The sequence below is a fragment of the Hemicordylus capensis genome, chromosome 4 (genome assembly GCF_027244095.1).
Source record: "Hemicordylus capensis ecotype Gifberg chromosome 4, rHemCap1.1.pri, whole genome shotgun sequence".
Classification (NCBI taxonomy): domain Eukaryota; kingdom Metazoa; phylum Chordata; class Lepidosauria; order Squamata; family Cordylidae; genus Hemicordylus; species Hemicordylus capensis.
Genome location: NC_069660.1, coordinates 146,635,862 through 146,651,120, shown reverse-complemented (window position 1 = coordinate 146,651,120; position 15,259 = coordinate 146,635,862). Strand labels below are relative to the sequence as shown.

The window sequence follows — 15,259 nt, the reverse complement described above, 5'->3', positions numbered from 1 at the left end:
TATCCCCATCTTCACAACACTTTCAAGGAGGTCATTGTTGGGAGGAAGAAAAACTCTCAAACCACCTTAAGGAGGTATACCTTAAGGAGGTTTAATGAACACCATTATATTCCTGGTATTTATCAAATAGGCTTCTATTTGGAACTGGCTTAGTCTAGCAGTTAATTAGATGATAAAGTTAGATGAGAAAAATTAAATAGGAAGATAAAAAAGCCTTAGTCACGGAGTATAAATCATTACTCTTTTTAGAGCTACCACTCAGAAACACAGTCTGAATATAATAGAATAGATGCCTGTCCTGAAGGTTCCCTGATTCACTTAAGCAGTTATCCCCAGTAAACAGACAGCCTGGCATCAAAGAGAATCAAGGCAAGCTGAGAGGATTTTGTCCTTTGAGAATATGGCTCAGATATGATTTGCATCCATCAGTCACTCATTCTACCGTTGCTAGTGAGCATCCTGGAAAGCCTGTTTTATGTAAAGCTTTGCACATTAAAGTCACAGCTGTGTTCTTGCTGAACTTGCTAACAAGGAAGGGGGCTCCTGGTAATATCGGCCTTTTCCCCACTGCTACCTCAACTTTATTAGGAAAGCCCTGAAACAATTGAGGAGTGTCTCATTCTAAGCAGTGAAGAACTTGCAAGCTTCTGGCAAAACGTCCTAGACTGGGTGACAGTCAGGAAATGCTGGCTTCCCCCATGTCCTTCCCCTCCTGGGTATCAGATCAGACGTCTAAGAGAGAATATTTAAAAATGCCATTCTAGTGGCCTTCTGTGCTTTTCAGCCTTCCATTGACCCCTGTCTCCAACAGACCTTCACAAATCCCATTTTCCAGTTTGATAGTTCGCTTTTATGTAAAGCTTTTGTACTTTGTGTTTTGCTGGTCGAATGACCGTAACAATAAAGATTTGATTTGGTTTGTTTGATAAACCAGCCCCTTTTGGCTTTGTTCTCACCTCCTACCCCTGATGAAGACAGGCAAAGAAGCTGCTGAGGCTGTGCTCAAGGCCCGTGATGATGTAAACCCAGCATATGCAATCTTCTGAAAAAAGAGCTCTATGCAAAAGCAAATGTGGTGTTGTGTCATTTAGGAAAGACAGGGGTGGGGAATTTCTCCTTGCTGCTGTTTCAGACATGTGATTATTCCTCAAGAATATCAATTTCTCTTACTGTTTCCACACAATGGCCAGGATCCATTCCTCAGATTCTCATTTTCCATGAGTGCATTGGGAACTCTTAGGGCTCCTTCCCCAGACGCTCCTCATGTAACCCAAATACCTGCTGCTGAGGATCCCTCCAGAGCAGCATGTGATATAGTATGTGCGGCTCTGCCAGAGGGGAGAATCAGCAGAGGCCCCTTTGGATTCTGCTGAAGAAAGAGTGATCATCATCATCATCGTCGTCGTCATTGTCGTCACCATCATCATCATTATCAACAATTACATAGTTTAAGACAAACATTCAAATGGCACAAACACTTTGTAAAAAAGGGAAAGGAGGGGGGATGTTATGTGTAGGGATATGTACGAAACCAGTTCGAATGGTGGGCGGTTCTGCTGGTTTAAGAACATAAGAACAACCCTGCTGGATCAGGCCCATGGCCCATCTAGTCCAGCATCCTGTTTCACACAGTGGCCCACCAGATGCTGCTGGAAGCCACAGACAGGAGTTGAGGGCGTGCCCTCTCTCCTGCCATTACTCCCCTGCAACTGGTACTCAGAGGGACCCTGCCCTTGAGGCTGGAGGTGGCCCACAGCCCTCTGACTAGTAGCCATTGATAGACCTCTCCTCCATGAAGTCATCCAAACCCTTCTTAAAGCCATCCAGGTTGTTGGCTGTCACCACATCCTGTGACAGAGAGTTCCAAAAGTGGATCGTGCGTTGTGAAGACAGGGTGCATCTTTAAGGGTGGGGAAGGATGCACTTACCCCTCCCTCCATTTCCCCACCACCAGCGCTCCATTTTTTAAAAGTCCATTGGGGCAGCAGTGTGCCTCCCTGCCGCCCCGTTGCCTCCTTTACTGGAAGTATCCAACACACCTGGAAGTATCCAACACGCCTGCGCAAACCGAGCATGGCTGCACGCATGTCACGGGCGAGCGCCCACATGGCAGGCACGTGCGTTGGATACTTCTGGTTACTTCTGGTAAAGAGGGCAACGGGGCGGCAGGGAGGTACGCTGCCACCCTGATGGACTTAAAAAATTGGAGCACCAGCAGAGGAAAAGCAGAGGGAGGGGTAAGTGCACCCTCCCCTGCCCTTAAAGATGCACCCCCGCACACACACACATGCCTTCAAACCACCCCTGCCCAGTTCCGTGCACATCCCTAGTTATGTGGCCTGCATTGACAACTTTATTAGCTTTTGTAAGGTACAGGTGGCCCTCATTACCTGCGGTTCTGTCACTTGCAATTTTGCGTATTTGCAGACAGGTCGTAGAGACCCGGTTACTTTATCCACAGCACCAAAATGGGCTAAAATTTGTGGTTGCTGAGTGGCCGGAAATGTCCCATAAATGACTTCTGGGGTCACTTCTGGCCACCTATTTTACAACATGGAGCCATTATGAGGCTCTTTCTGTTCTTTCTTTCTTTTTTAGAAAACAATTGACCAAAAAAGAAAAAAATATTCACCAAAAATTGGCTGGGTATTTTGGGGGGGGGGGATTTCTGGATCCCTAGAGCTATGGAAAGCAACGTAATGTTCATTTCTACTCTAATTTCTTCCCCTTCCCACTTCTTTCGCTTTTTGTGTGTAGGAACCTAACCCCTAGATTCCCATAGGGATAAATAATTCCTTTATTTGTCATTTCTGTACTCATGGTTATAGGCAAGAACAGAACCCCCATGAATAACAAGAACCACTTATAAGTTATGAAAGAACCACAGATGGATGAAGTGTATTATGTGGTTCCCTCTTACGATAATGTCCACCCTGTTCCTCCTACCTGAGAGCATTTTCTGTTCAGAAGACCACTGCCGTGTTGCATGATATAATCATATATATATATATATATATATATATATATATATATATATATATATATATATAAAATATTTTACAGCCTGTTTTTAAGTTGTCACCATCACCATTCTGCGAGTGTGTATTATTCACAATAATACCATGAAATTTTGCACAAATAATTAAATTAATCAGATAAGATGGCGATTGTCTCTTCTTCATTTTTCTTTAACTCCTATATGTGAAAATCAGAGACAGAGTGCCAAGCATAAAAGAATGAATCACCTCATTAAGTGAAAACAGCTTAGCTGGAGAGAGTAATATTGATGACAAAATAATGAAGAACAATTTGGTGGTGCTTGGGGACACTTTCCATCTCATATTAATAGGCACACACATTTCCTTTAGTCCTACTGTCATGGCTCTTCTGCTTTGCTCTTGTTTGCTCCATCCTATTCTTTTTCTATATCTTCCTGATGTTTGCTCCAAAATCATTGATTAATTTCATTACAGCAGAACTGCCAAAATCCACATTTCTGGTAAATATACATTGTAAGGAGCAATGCATACGTTATTCAAGCCATTGGGAAGGTATGTAGTCCTGTAAGCTTTGCCATCTCATTCAAATGCACTTACTGTGTGCACCTTCCCACATGTGTGCAGCATGAGCATGTCAAGCACTCACCATAAAACACTGATTTTAAGTGCTTTATGTTTTACTGTTTCTTCCTGACATGTATAGCTTGCATGTCAAGGTATACTTGGTGGGGGAAGCACTTCAATGTAGCAAACAAAAATTTAAAAAAGGAGACTAAAACTCCAAAACCAGATTCATAAAACTGTACCTTAAAAAGCCTGCTGAAAAGGAGAAGTCTCTAATGTTCATTGCAAGATGAGCAGCAATGGAACCTGGCACATGTCTTTTGGTAGTGTGTTCCAGTTTCTTGGCATCACCACAGAAAAGCCGCTTGTGCCCTCCCACTAAATTGTAGACAGTGTAGGGATAGACATAACAAGGCCTTGAGATTAACTAAAGGGTTGGACAGATTTGGATGGATGGAGGTGATTCTTAAGATACGTTAAATCAGGCCTGCTCAACTTTGGCCCTCCTGCAGATGTTGGCCTACAACTCCCAGAATCCCTGGCTATTGGTCACTGTGGCTATAGATTATGGGAGTTGTAGTCCAAAACAGCTGGGGGCGGGGCAAAGTTGAGCAGGCCTGCTTTAAACTTAAATATACTTTGGACATTGTGAACATGTATACAGTTGTTCCTAAACTACATCACACCCCTGCTGCAAAAACAACTTTGGCTCTACATCTCTGCATTTCCATGGAATTTCAAAGCTGAAGGGAATATGAAGGTCATTGGTTATGCTGCAGTCCCTCCAACTAGGTATACATATTAATACTTTGCAATGGCCCATTTTATCCCTTATTGTCATACACATTTAATATTTGTTATATATAGCAGTTGTTCTTCAAGTCAAGTCACTTCAAAATCAACATTTGTTATAATACACATTTCTGAATATATATTTATTATATATTATTTTCTGGCCAAACCTTCTTGGGATTAGAGACTTAAGGCAGATTGCAAATCTATAAACCATGTAACATATAACAAACTCGTACAGTTTGACACAAGACCATTGAGATAAATTGCATTGTTCCAAATGCCTTTTGGAAAATGAATGTCTTCACATTCTTTCAGAAAATATAACATCAGCAGGCCCAAACCATTCAGGATTTAAAGTTTAAAACTAGAGCCTTGAATTGAGTCCCCAAACTGCAGCTAGCTCAAGATAGCCATCAATTTTACTGCATTTTACATCTGCTGGTTTCCAGGCTGTCTGCAAGGGCATACCATGGAGGAAGAACCACAGTAATCCAAATGAGAGGTTACCAGGTGATGGATGACACAAGCCACATCCATATTCCCCAAGAGTAGCAATAGTTACTGTATCAGCCAAAGCTAGTACATTCTGGCCCATGGCTACTAATTGGCTTTCCAAGAGCAACACTGGATCTCCAAAACCTCTAGGCTATCAACTTGCTTTTTACAGGGTGTACTGGGCAGCCAGCCAGCACTGATAAAGAGTTAACTGGAAAAAAGCAATTGACCTTGATTGACAGACTGGAGACCCTAGCTCATGACCCAATCGGTTAACCAGGTGGGCAGGACTAGATGGCTCCAGAGGGGTTTCTGGGAAGAAGAATGGGGTGCCCAGGTGAGAGAGGAACAAAGGAGTATTGCCAGATTCTTGCAGGGTGCGTTCTGAAAATCTTTGAGGGTCAGAGATTTCAGGGATTGGTCCCACCTAGGTCCTGGTGAGGTTCAAAGGAAGCAAGTCAAGACTTATGGCTTCAGAAGGTTAGACTTAGGAGAAAGTGTTTAAGTAAGACTTGGGTTAGAAGTTACTTTCTTGTGTGTGTGTTGCTTTGTATCTCCAAGTATCTGCCTTTGTAATTACCTATCTTCAAGTTCAGTCTAGTAATGAACAAATTAAGCACATTTTGAGATCATCTGGGTATTCTGAATACTTTTATCACCACTAGGGATGCACACTAACCACTTCCGAGGCCCTGTTACAGATCTCTGAGCTGGTTCGAAAGACTGGCAGCTTGGCCAGTTCAATGGTGGGGTGGGTGTTACATTTAAGGAGCAGGGAGGGTGCTCTTATTCCCCCCACACACATTTTCCCACCAGCGCTGTGTTTAAAAATGGTCCCATGGGGCAGCAGCGTACCTTCTTGCCACCCCGGTATACATATAAATATATCTCTCCTGAAATCCTGAATAGCTGTTGCCAGTCAACGTAGATATAAACAGAGCTAGATGGACTAATGGTCTGATTCAGTATAAGGCAGCTTCCTAATTTCCTACATTGTTCTCTGAGAAGTTTGGAAAGCCTCCTCTAGTTGATATCATTCTGCTTCATCTAGGGATCCATCTATCAGCTTTCCCCTCCATTTTGGAGTTGCTGGAGAGAACACTGCATTTGTTAAACGCTACACATTCCTTCAGTAGACATCACTACAGGTGATGTTTAAAGCATTCATTGTGATGGGCTTAGTTTTTCTTTAAACAAATTGGACATGATCCGACACCCTGGTGGAGGAAGGAGAGTGTACACACACACACACACACACACACACACACACACACACACACACACACACTCACTGTAGTTCCAATCTGCAGGGCCCTGCAACCTGGCTGCTACTTGCCTCAAAAAATGGGAGTATTTTTCAGGGGTAAATAGGAGCCATATTCCCCTATAGATTGGGACTGTGCTGGGGTGGCAGACTTAACCCCTCTGCCCCCACTGTGGTTCTGATATGCAATAATAGCAAACCCTTAGCTGCTGAATAAAGAAAAACTACCCCCATTAATGCTAATGATGCTTTAAATATTGCATGTAGTTTGGGTCTTAGGGACACTGTTAATTTCAGATTGTATGGTAAAATTCTTCCTTGGTAGTACTAGTACCATTTCAGATTATGGGGGAGGAACAGTATATGTGCATTTCTAATGCCAATTATGTTTTTGCTTGAAATTCAAAGTGCTGTTTATTACATATAAAGCCCTCAATGGCTTGGGTCCTGGGTAGTTAAGGGAGTGCCTTCTCTGGGATGAATCCTGTCGCCTATTAAAATCATCTGGAGAGGTCCGGTTACGGTTGCTGCTGGATCATTTCGTGGTGATTTGGGATTGAGCATTCTCTGCAGCTGTTCATTCTCTGTTGAAATAAGAGCATCTCCTTCTCTGCTTGCTTTTAAGAAGACTCTCAAGATGTACCGTATTTTATGGACTATAAGACTCACTTTTTTCCTCGAAAAATATCCGCCAAAATTCAGGTGCGTCTTATATGTTTTAACAGTTTAATATGTTAAAACTCTGAAAAACTGGATTAAAATTAAGGTGCGTCTTATAGTCCGTAGCGTCTTATACTCCGTAAAATACGGTACCTGTTTTCCCAGGCTTTTAACTGCAATTTTAAATCTGTTTTTATCTACTGAGATTGTGTTTACGTTTTGTGAATGTTAACTGTTTATACTGGTTTATATTTGCTATGTTTTAACAGTATACACTGCCTAGAGATGCCTATATCAGGTGGTATAGAAATATGATAGATAGATAGATAGATAGATAGATAGATAGATAGATAGATAGATAGATAGATAGATATTTAAAAGCATCCAGTCCCAGCAAATATCTAATCTGAAAAATCTGAATCTAGATTTCAGGGAGAAGCATTTGAGTCTTACCTTCTCCTCTGCTTACATGTGTGTGGAGACATTTTCCCCATGAGAAAAAAAAAATTTCAATCATACAGACTCTCCCACGGTTGTTGCTTGAAGTCTTCAAGAATGGTTTTGTTACATGATCTGCTGCCGGTTAAAAGGCCATTTCTCTCGATTACTCACAATTTAGGAGCTGGTCTGTAAAGTTCTTTCCACCACCTGAATAGCACTAGTTAATTTAATAACTTCCTTAACTATGCCTTGTAAAATGTCTGTATATTAATAATGCTACATTATCATCTTCCTGTGCAGGGAATTGAATTGACAGCATCATCTCAGAAGATGAGAATTTTCACAACTCATTATCCATTTTGGATTTGCTTCCAAACAGTAGCTAAGGAGCTTCAATAAATCCCTCAATGCTTTTCCTTCAGCATAAGGCTTCTAGCTCATTCTCTGAACTGATGAAATCCTCCTCCAGGCTGCTGACAGAAGGCACATTGCTGAAATCATAAAGGTCTGCTTAAGTTCATGTCCTGACCTCATATATCCATGTGACCCCTTTGCTGTCAGTCACACAAAAAGGTCTGGTAGGTGGAGGTGATTGAATTCTGTGATTTGATGCAACTTATCTCCCAGATTACAAGTTCTGGCCAAGGAGCCACAGCTTTACACAGCTGCTGCCATTCCCATTGTACCAAATGGTCCCAGTGTGTTCGAATTTCCTATTTTCTTGTTTTAAAGGAATCAATAGAAGTGGGCCTAACAACACAGGAATGACAAGGCTGGATAAGACCAGTCATCTCGTTTAGCATCCTTTACACAGCTAGAGGTGTGTAAATGCTTTTCATTTATTGCTGCAGGTATTTTCACTTTCTAGTGCATCATGGTCTAGAAGCGTAAACACCTCAGCAGATATAACATTACCACCATGGGAAGAATTTTGCAATATCCATATTGTTGTTTTGCATACTTGCTGCGCATTGTATGCACCCTTTCAAATAATAAGCTTTACTGTCCTTCGTTTCCCATTCAAAAGAATAAACCGCCTCCCCTTTGACTAGCTATTAGTTCTAGTGCATGCTTCCCTTTCAATAGCACAGGACTAGCTGGCTCTTTCATTTGATTCACCATTCAAGTGCCATGAGTGTTGGCACTGGGATCTTTCAGTCCTACCCTTTTGTTAATTTCATTTACTAATTTCTGTTTCAGTAAAAACTAAGTGTAGCCACTTCCATCTTTTAGACAGAGGCAGCATTCACACGAAACATGGAACTGTGGGTCCAATGGACCCGCGGTTCCACTCCCCTCTCCCCCCGCTCTCCTGTCAGAATTTGGACGTCATGCAGAGTGATCTAAACTGCAGTCAGTGAGACTGCAGAGAGGAGGGGGAACTGGCTGTGAGGGTTTCCTTCCGGCATGAAGAACAGCCTACGCAGCCAATCACAACCAGGGGGAGGGAGGAGCTTCCTCCCTCAACTCCAGCCTCAGCCAAGACTGGCTGCGGTTCTGAATTTACACTACCCACAGGCTGCATGGGACCTCGGGTTGGGGAGACTAAACTCACCACAACCCAAGGGTTGAAACTGGAGTGAAAGAAGTGAAACTGGGGGTTGGTCAGCTTGCAGAACTGGAGTTGCAAGCATTTGGACAATGCGGTGAGGAAACCACTGTCCTCTAAAACTCTGGTTCTGTGTTATGTGAGAATGTGGCCAATAGCTTGTTTATTACCCTGTCTCAAGTTTCCCCTCTTTGGGGTGAGGAAGACACATTTTAGCACACTACATCTGGCTTACTGGAGGTGTTGGGCACAGTGGTGCAATTATGAATATTCAACATGGTTTTAGGACAGTTATTCTAAAACACCATCCCTCTTGAGAGACATGAGGGATGTGGGGCACTTGAAAGCAAGCAGGCAGTAAGTTTCAGGTAGCTATATTCTGAAACAAGCCATTCTTCCCTCTTTTACTGAGCAGGACTTGAGTAGACTGAATGCCCCCAGTTAGAGGACCCGTACTGATCACTGCATCCCCATTGCCCCAGTGTGACCTGAGAAGGAAGGGGGTCCAAGCAGCTACTGCTTTCTTCTCATGATATTTCCCTGTGCATGGTTTTTTGAGATAAATGGCAATACCTTCCTGTATTGCCTGTGTTAGAATTCATATTCTTAAGCCACAGATCCTCGCAGAGGTTTGATTTTGTTGTCGTCTGAATGTGTGAAACTGCAGTTTCATAAACCAAACAATGGTTGATTTTCTACCTCAAACCTGAATTCGAACCTTTAGTTTGTAATGAGCTTTGCTGCTGAAACCTCGAGTTCCAAAGGACCATTGTTTCAACCAAATTCTGCCACCACTGTAACCTGGGTTTTGTGCTCAATGGAAGTATGTTCCCTTCTCCCAAGACTATTCTCTCATGAGAGTGCCGGGCCAGGTAGACATGCATGCAGGATGGAGGGCTGTTGCTGTCCAGCTTAATTGCTAGATCCATGCAAGCCACAGGGAATCATACCTCAGCAGAACCTTTTCCTGTCCGTAAACCTGGTGTGAACCAGAGGTCCAAATGGTCCCTCTGACAGCCTGGTCTTCCTTCAACACTTATCCATCTTTTCCCCCAACACAGCCACCTGGCTTGCTACTACTAATGGAAACCCAAAACACATGGCACCTCCAGTTTTCTCTGGTGGACTGGCCCTCTCATGAGTGGGCTAATCCCTGGCCAGCAAGCCAGCATGGGGGCAGGAGTGTGTTGGGGCTTCCTGGACTGCTTGGCCTGGGTCTGCAAGTCCAAGAGCATCCTTTGTCCCAGTAGATTAAAAACCAGGATCCTTGGGCAGCTCTCATATACATATTTCCTCCTAAGAAGCCAACATGATCCCTTCCCAGAGTAGCATAAAACTAGTGCCACTTGCCATACCCCAGTATCAATAATGGTGCTTGTGTGAGATGGTATAACTATGGAGCTCTTGCAAGGACAGTGATGCAAGTGGTGTTGGAAACAAAACTTTGTTTCCCTGCTGAGGGAGGGCGATCAATGGTGAAAAGGCACAATTGTGCTGGGCATGCCCCATTGAAGATTGTGGCCGATGGTTGCAGATTCACAAGATTTAAAAGAGGCTTAGACAAATTCACATAGTTGGGGTTTATCAATGGCTACTAGTCTGGTGATTATAAAACACCTCCAGCCTCAGATGTAAGGTGCCTCAAAATACCAGTTGCAAGAGAGCAAGAGAAAGACAGAGGGCATGCCCTCACCTCTTGCATTTGGGCTTTTCCGGAGCATCTAGTGGGCCACTATGAAAAACAGAATTCTGGACTGGATGGGCCTTGGGCCTGATCCAGCAGGGCTGTTCTTATGTTCATATGCCTTCTAGTAGGCAGTTCTCTCTCTTGTCAACAAGTGGCAGGAAACCACTGAAAAGACTCTGTAGAGCAATAGGATGAAACCACAAGACTGATGAGAATAGGCAAGAATTTGATTCAGTATTTGGATGCAGGATTCAAAGCATGTACTATTCAATTTGATTATTGGATTGCTGCCCCCACCCCGCAGTTGTATTTGTATCCTGATATTTGGTCATCCAAGGAGTAGCTCATAGGATTTTTCCCCAATGGGAAAAGACTAAAATGTCTATAATATTGTCATTTCTTTACAGACTGAGGTGAAAACAAAAGGGGTGTTAGCCCATTAAGAGGACATGAAGCCTGCTGTCTTTTAAGTAAATGAGTTCAGAAGTTCCTAAAAATAAACTTTAATTATTTTAAGAAAAAAGCCTTATACTTCATTTTTGTAATCCATCAGGAGTATAAAAATAGCAGGGAATGGTGGCCCTTTCTAAGGGCATTATGCTTGCACCATATCAATCAAACAGGTGCAGGAAATTCTGTACAGGAAAACCTTTAAACCTAATTTGTTTAAAAAGTCTTATAAGTGGTTTGCATTCAGGTACAATGGGATGAAAATAACAGGAATGGTGGCCCCTTCTAAGGGCCTTATGCCTACAACAACTCAGCAGCTTGAAAAAGGCAGGGAGGCAGAGCTAACATGGCATCTATTCTTTTTACACCCCAACCCCAAGGCACTGTGATTTTTCCGTTTTAAAGAGATACATTGTTTGACAAAAGAAAAAGAGAGAGGAAAAGCCTCCGAATATCCAAAAAGTCTCCCGATATCTCCAAATATATTCTGACCTTACAGATTCTATTAAGATGTTCGGAGCCCTAACCATTCAGTTCTGCATTTGCTATTCAGTGGGGCTATTCAGATCTAATAGCACTGAATCTGGATAGCCATCTGAATATTTGCAGCACCCTAGAAACCTCTCTACAGCAAGGACTGATTTGAGGGTAGATCAATTGCTGCAACACATATGTAGCCACAGACACAGATTTATATTAGTGATTACAATACTACGTGCAAAAGCAAAAGTGCAGGTGAAAAACTCTCTCTCTCTCTCTCTCTCTCTCTCTCTATATATATATATGTGTGTGGGTTTGTCCCGCAACACTCAAAACTGCAGCATAGGAAGATGTATATAAATGTATAAATGTACTTCTGATGAGCATACTGCACTTGCCATCTCAAAACAATATTCTGAATACCAGGCCTGAAACCAAGTGGTAAAGCCCAAGCATGCTGTGTCTGTAGTCCAAGCTCTCAATGGCTTCACGAGTGAGTCCAAAGGGAAGTTATGAAATGACAGTCCTGGTTTTGCACTGTAGAAGAACAAGCATATCTAGCAGAGGAGACAGCATCCAAAATGAGTTGCATATGTCTTTAATATTTCATTATCCATGTCAGATTAATTTAGAAAGAGACCAATGACTGATTTTAAAAATAAAATAAAAATAAAATCACTTCAGTTTCAAATGCCCTTTTTATGACAGCTTCTTTACTTTTTATTATATTTGAGACACTTCCCATGGATTTTCAATCTTGCAGGAGTCTGAAAGAAGAGCAACTAAAATGTGAAGTGTTTTTATTTTTGTTTGATTAAATGTGACATAGGCTGAGAAAGAAGACAGTAAAAGCTTTCAGTAAGACGGCACACAAGTTGCATTAACATTTACATGTGCCACTTAAGAAAGTCTAGCTAGCTGTTGCTTACAGTCAATGTACAGAGCAGTGCTTTTCAAACTATTAGGGTCTTTGGAAGTTTCTCAGACCTCCTCAGTAAGAATGCCAGTAAATGGTAAACAGGTTTTCCTTGAAAATGGCTTGCCTTGCAGGACTCTAGGCCCATTCATGTTATGTTTAACATTCATACAATGAGTGTACAATGTACACAGGTACAGATCTGTAAACAGGTACAGTCATTCACATGTTATTTATTTATTTATATACTGCCTAGTATAAAAATTTCTAGGCGGTGTACAGAATTAAAACATAAAATGTAAGACATTTTAAACCCATAAGATTTGATAAAAACATGTTAAAATTTAAAAATCGAATATCAGTTGAAGGCCTGGGAAAACAAGTTATGCTGAACACAGGTACAGAAGTACACTTCCTGTCTGTACCATGCATTTCAAGGGCCTGTATCCAGGTTCATTTTTAAAACGAACACAGGTATAGTCATCTACACAAACACATGAATAAGTTTGTACATCTGTACACTCATACAGCATAATGCCTGAATCAGGCTTCTGTGTATTTACTTTCAAGTAAATTGGGCAATCCACTTATTTTTAATATTTTTTACAAGATTAAGCCAAAATCAAAGTAACAGAGAAACACACACAAAATAAGTAGACATCTGAGAATATATATATATATATATATATATATATATATATATATATATTTAAAATTAAAGGATTGTCCAGTTTACTTGAAATTAAATACATAGATTCCTCCATCCTCCTCTACCAGTGTGCCAAATTTTAGAACCCAACCATTATTCTGCTCTGAATTTTTACTCTTTTCCCCATAGATGGCTGTGCTCCCATGCAGATGTACTTTCACAAGAACACTGGGGGAGATGTGTGTGTATATATATATATATATATATATACACAAAGCAGGGAAACTCACTATGCAAAGGTGGAGACATTCCTGTTCATAATGGCCATGTTCATGTCATAGTAGTTGATGTAGAGCCTCTCTGCGGGGATGTGCAGGTGCTTGGTGAGGAGGTTTCAGAGGAGTTTGGTGTAGCTCTTATTCTGCTGCCTGCCAATCTTGCTGATGCTGCAGGCTACAGAGGGTGCAGGGTTCTGATGAGCCCCTGAAGGACATCAGCTGGTCGGCCATGATGTGGATGGTGATGTACTGGGCAGGCTTGCTGATGGCCTTGGCCAGTTGCTGGATCAGCTCCCCAGGCAGGCCCTCGGGCACAGTGGCTGCTATTGCTGTTGACCATAAACAAAGGCATATTGGTGGCGGGAAGGAGGAGAAGCACACCCCAGGCTGTCTTGCATGCATGTGTGTGTGCCTTCTTGCCTGCCTCCTGGGCGCAAAAATGAACTGATTCACACACTTTATGCAGCAGATGTACTGTTATCTTCTGATGTCAAGGGGAGATGCAAGTCTTTAAAAACATAAGATCATGAAGAAACACATCCTGAAGAACAAAAACCTACCTCAGCTCTCTTGTATGTGTGCATTGTGTTTACTAGAATTGTACCTATATATGATCTGGAGGGATTTGACAGAAGGTTCGGATGGCACTCCTATTTGTGGTATGACAAAAGTAAAGTACATAAAGATTTTCTTAACCACTATATAAGAAGGAGTTTAATGAGAGTTTGGGTAAATTATAAAAAATGGTTGGAACCTAAAACTCCGTTATGGTTATCCCTGATTGAAGCTCTAGTACGTAAAGAGGTAAATATGCAATCGCAATGGGGTACCTATAGGGATTTGTTATGTTTTCAAGAAAAGGACTGTAAGTTAAAAAGTTTAATTGAAGTACAAAATTTGGTTAGTAATTGGTTCCAGTACCATCAGTTAAATGAAGTATTTAAGAAGGATCTTAAAGTTGGATTTGAGTATCAGATGTCGAGATTTGAGAAGGAGCTGTGTGAAAATGATGAAAAATTATTTTCTAAAATGTATAAGTTCTGCTTTTGGAGGAGACAAGAGATGAAGTGGTTAAAAAACTATGGTAAAATGGGCTCAGGGTGTGGGGTGCAATATAGAAATGGCAGCCTGGGAAAAATTATGGAAAACTGATTTAAAGTTCACTGCATGTTATGTTTTAAAAGAAAATTATTATAAAATGATGTATAGGTGGTATTTGACACCTAAAAAACTGGCATTAATATATAAAAATGTTTCAAACCAATGTTGGAAATGTGGACACTCTGAAGGAACTTTTTTTCATATGTGGTGGTCTTGTAGGAAGGCTAACGCGTTTTGGGACATGATATATAATGAGTTAAAGAAAATTTTCAAAATGACATTTCCTAAGAAGCCAGAATCCTTCCTGCTGGGAATAATGCAAGGAGTGTTTTCTACAACCAACTTAACATTTTTTATGTATGCTACCACGACGGCCAGAATAATATATGCGCAGAAATGGAAGAGTAATGAACTGCCCTCAAAAGAAAATTGGCTGATAAAAATTTTGGAATATGCAGAGATGGCAAAACTTACAGTATTGATAAGAGACCAAAATTTGGAATGCTTTAAAGAAGATTGGAAACCATTCTTATTATACTTAAAGAACTACTTTCCTAATATTGACTTTACAACAGGGTTTGAAATTTAGTAATATTAGCAGATTGGGTAGATCAAAATTGAGTTTGTAAGGTTTAAGATATAAGTTTTGAATTATTATTATAGCAAGGGTTAATTTTATAGTTAGTGATTCATGAAGAGGTGTGAGTGGGAAGTCAGTATTTGTTTAATGTGATGTGAATGTTAAGATATTGTTAAAATCAATAAAAATTTAAATAAAAAAAAGAATTGAACATAGAGAGAGAGAGAGAGCGCGAGAGAGCAATGCAACTGCACTCATTACGGAAACAATGCATCACTAAATTTTGTTTCAATCGTGTTGAACATCTCCTTGCTCCTATGGTTGCTGTTTCGTATCACCATTTTCCTTCTT

The 15,259-nt window shown here is 41.2% G+C and overlaps 1 pseudogene; it reads right to left on the bottom strand.

Moving 5' to 3' along the window:
- Positions 1-13,238: 13,238 nt before the first annotated feature.
- Positions 13,239-13,579, bottom strand: LOC128324864 (macrophage migration inhibitory factor-like; annotated as a pseudogene).
- Between the last annotated feature and the right edge of the window lie 1,680 nt (positions 13,580-15,259).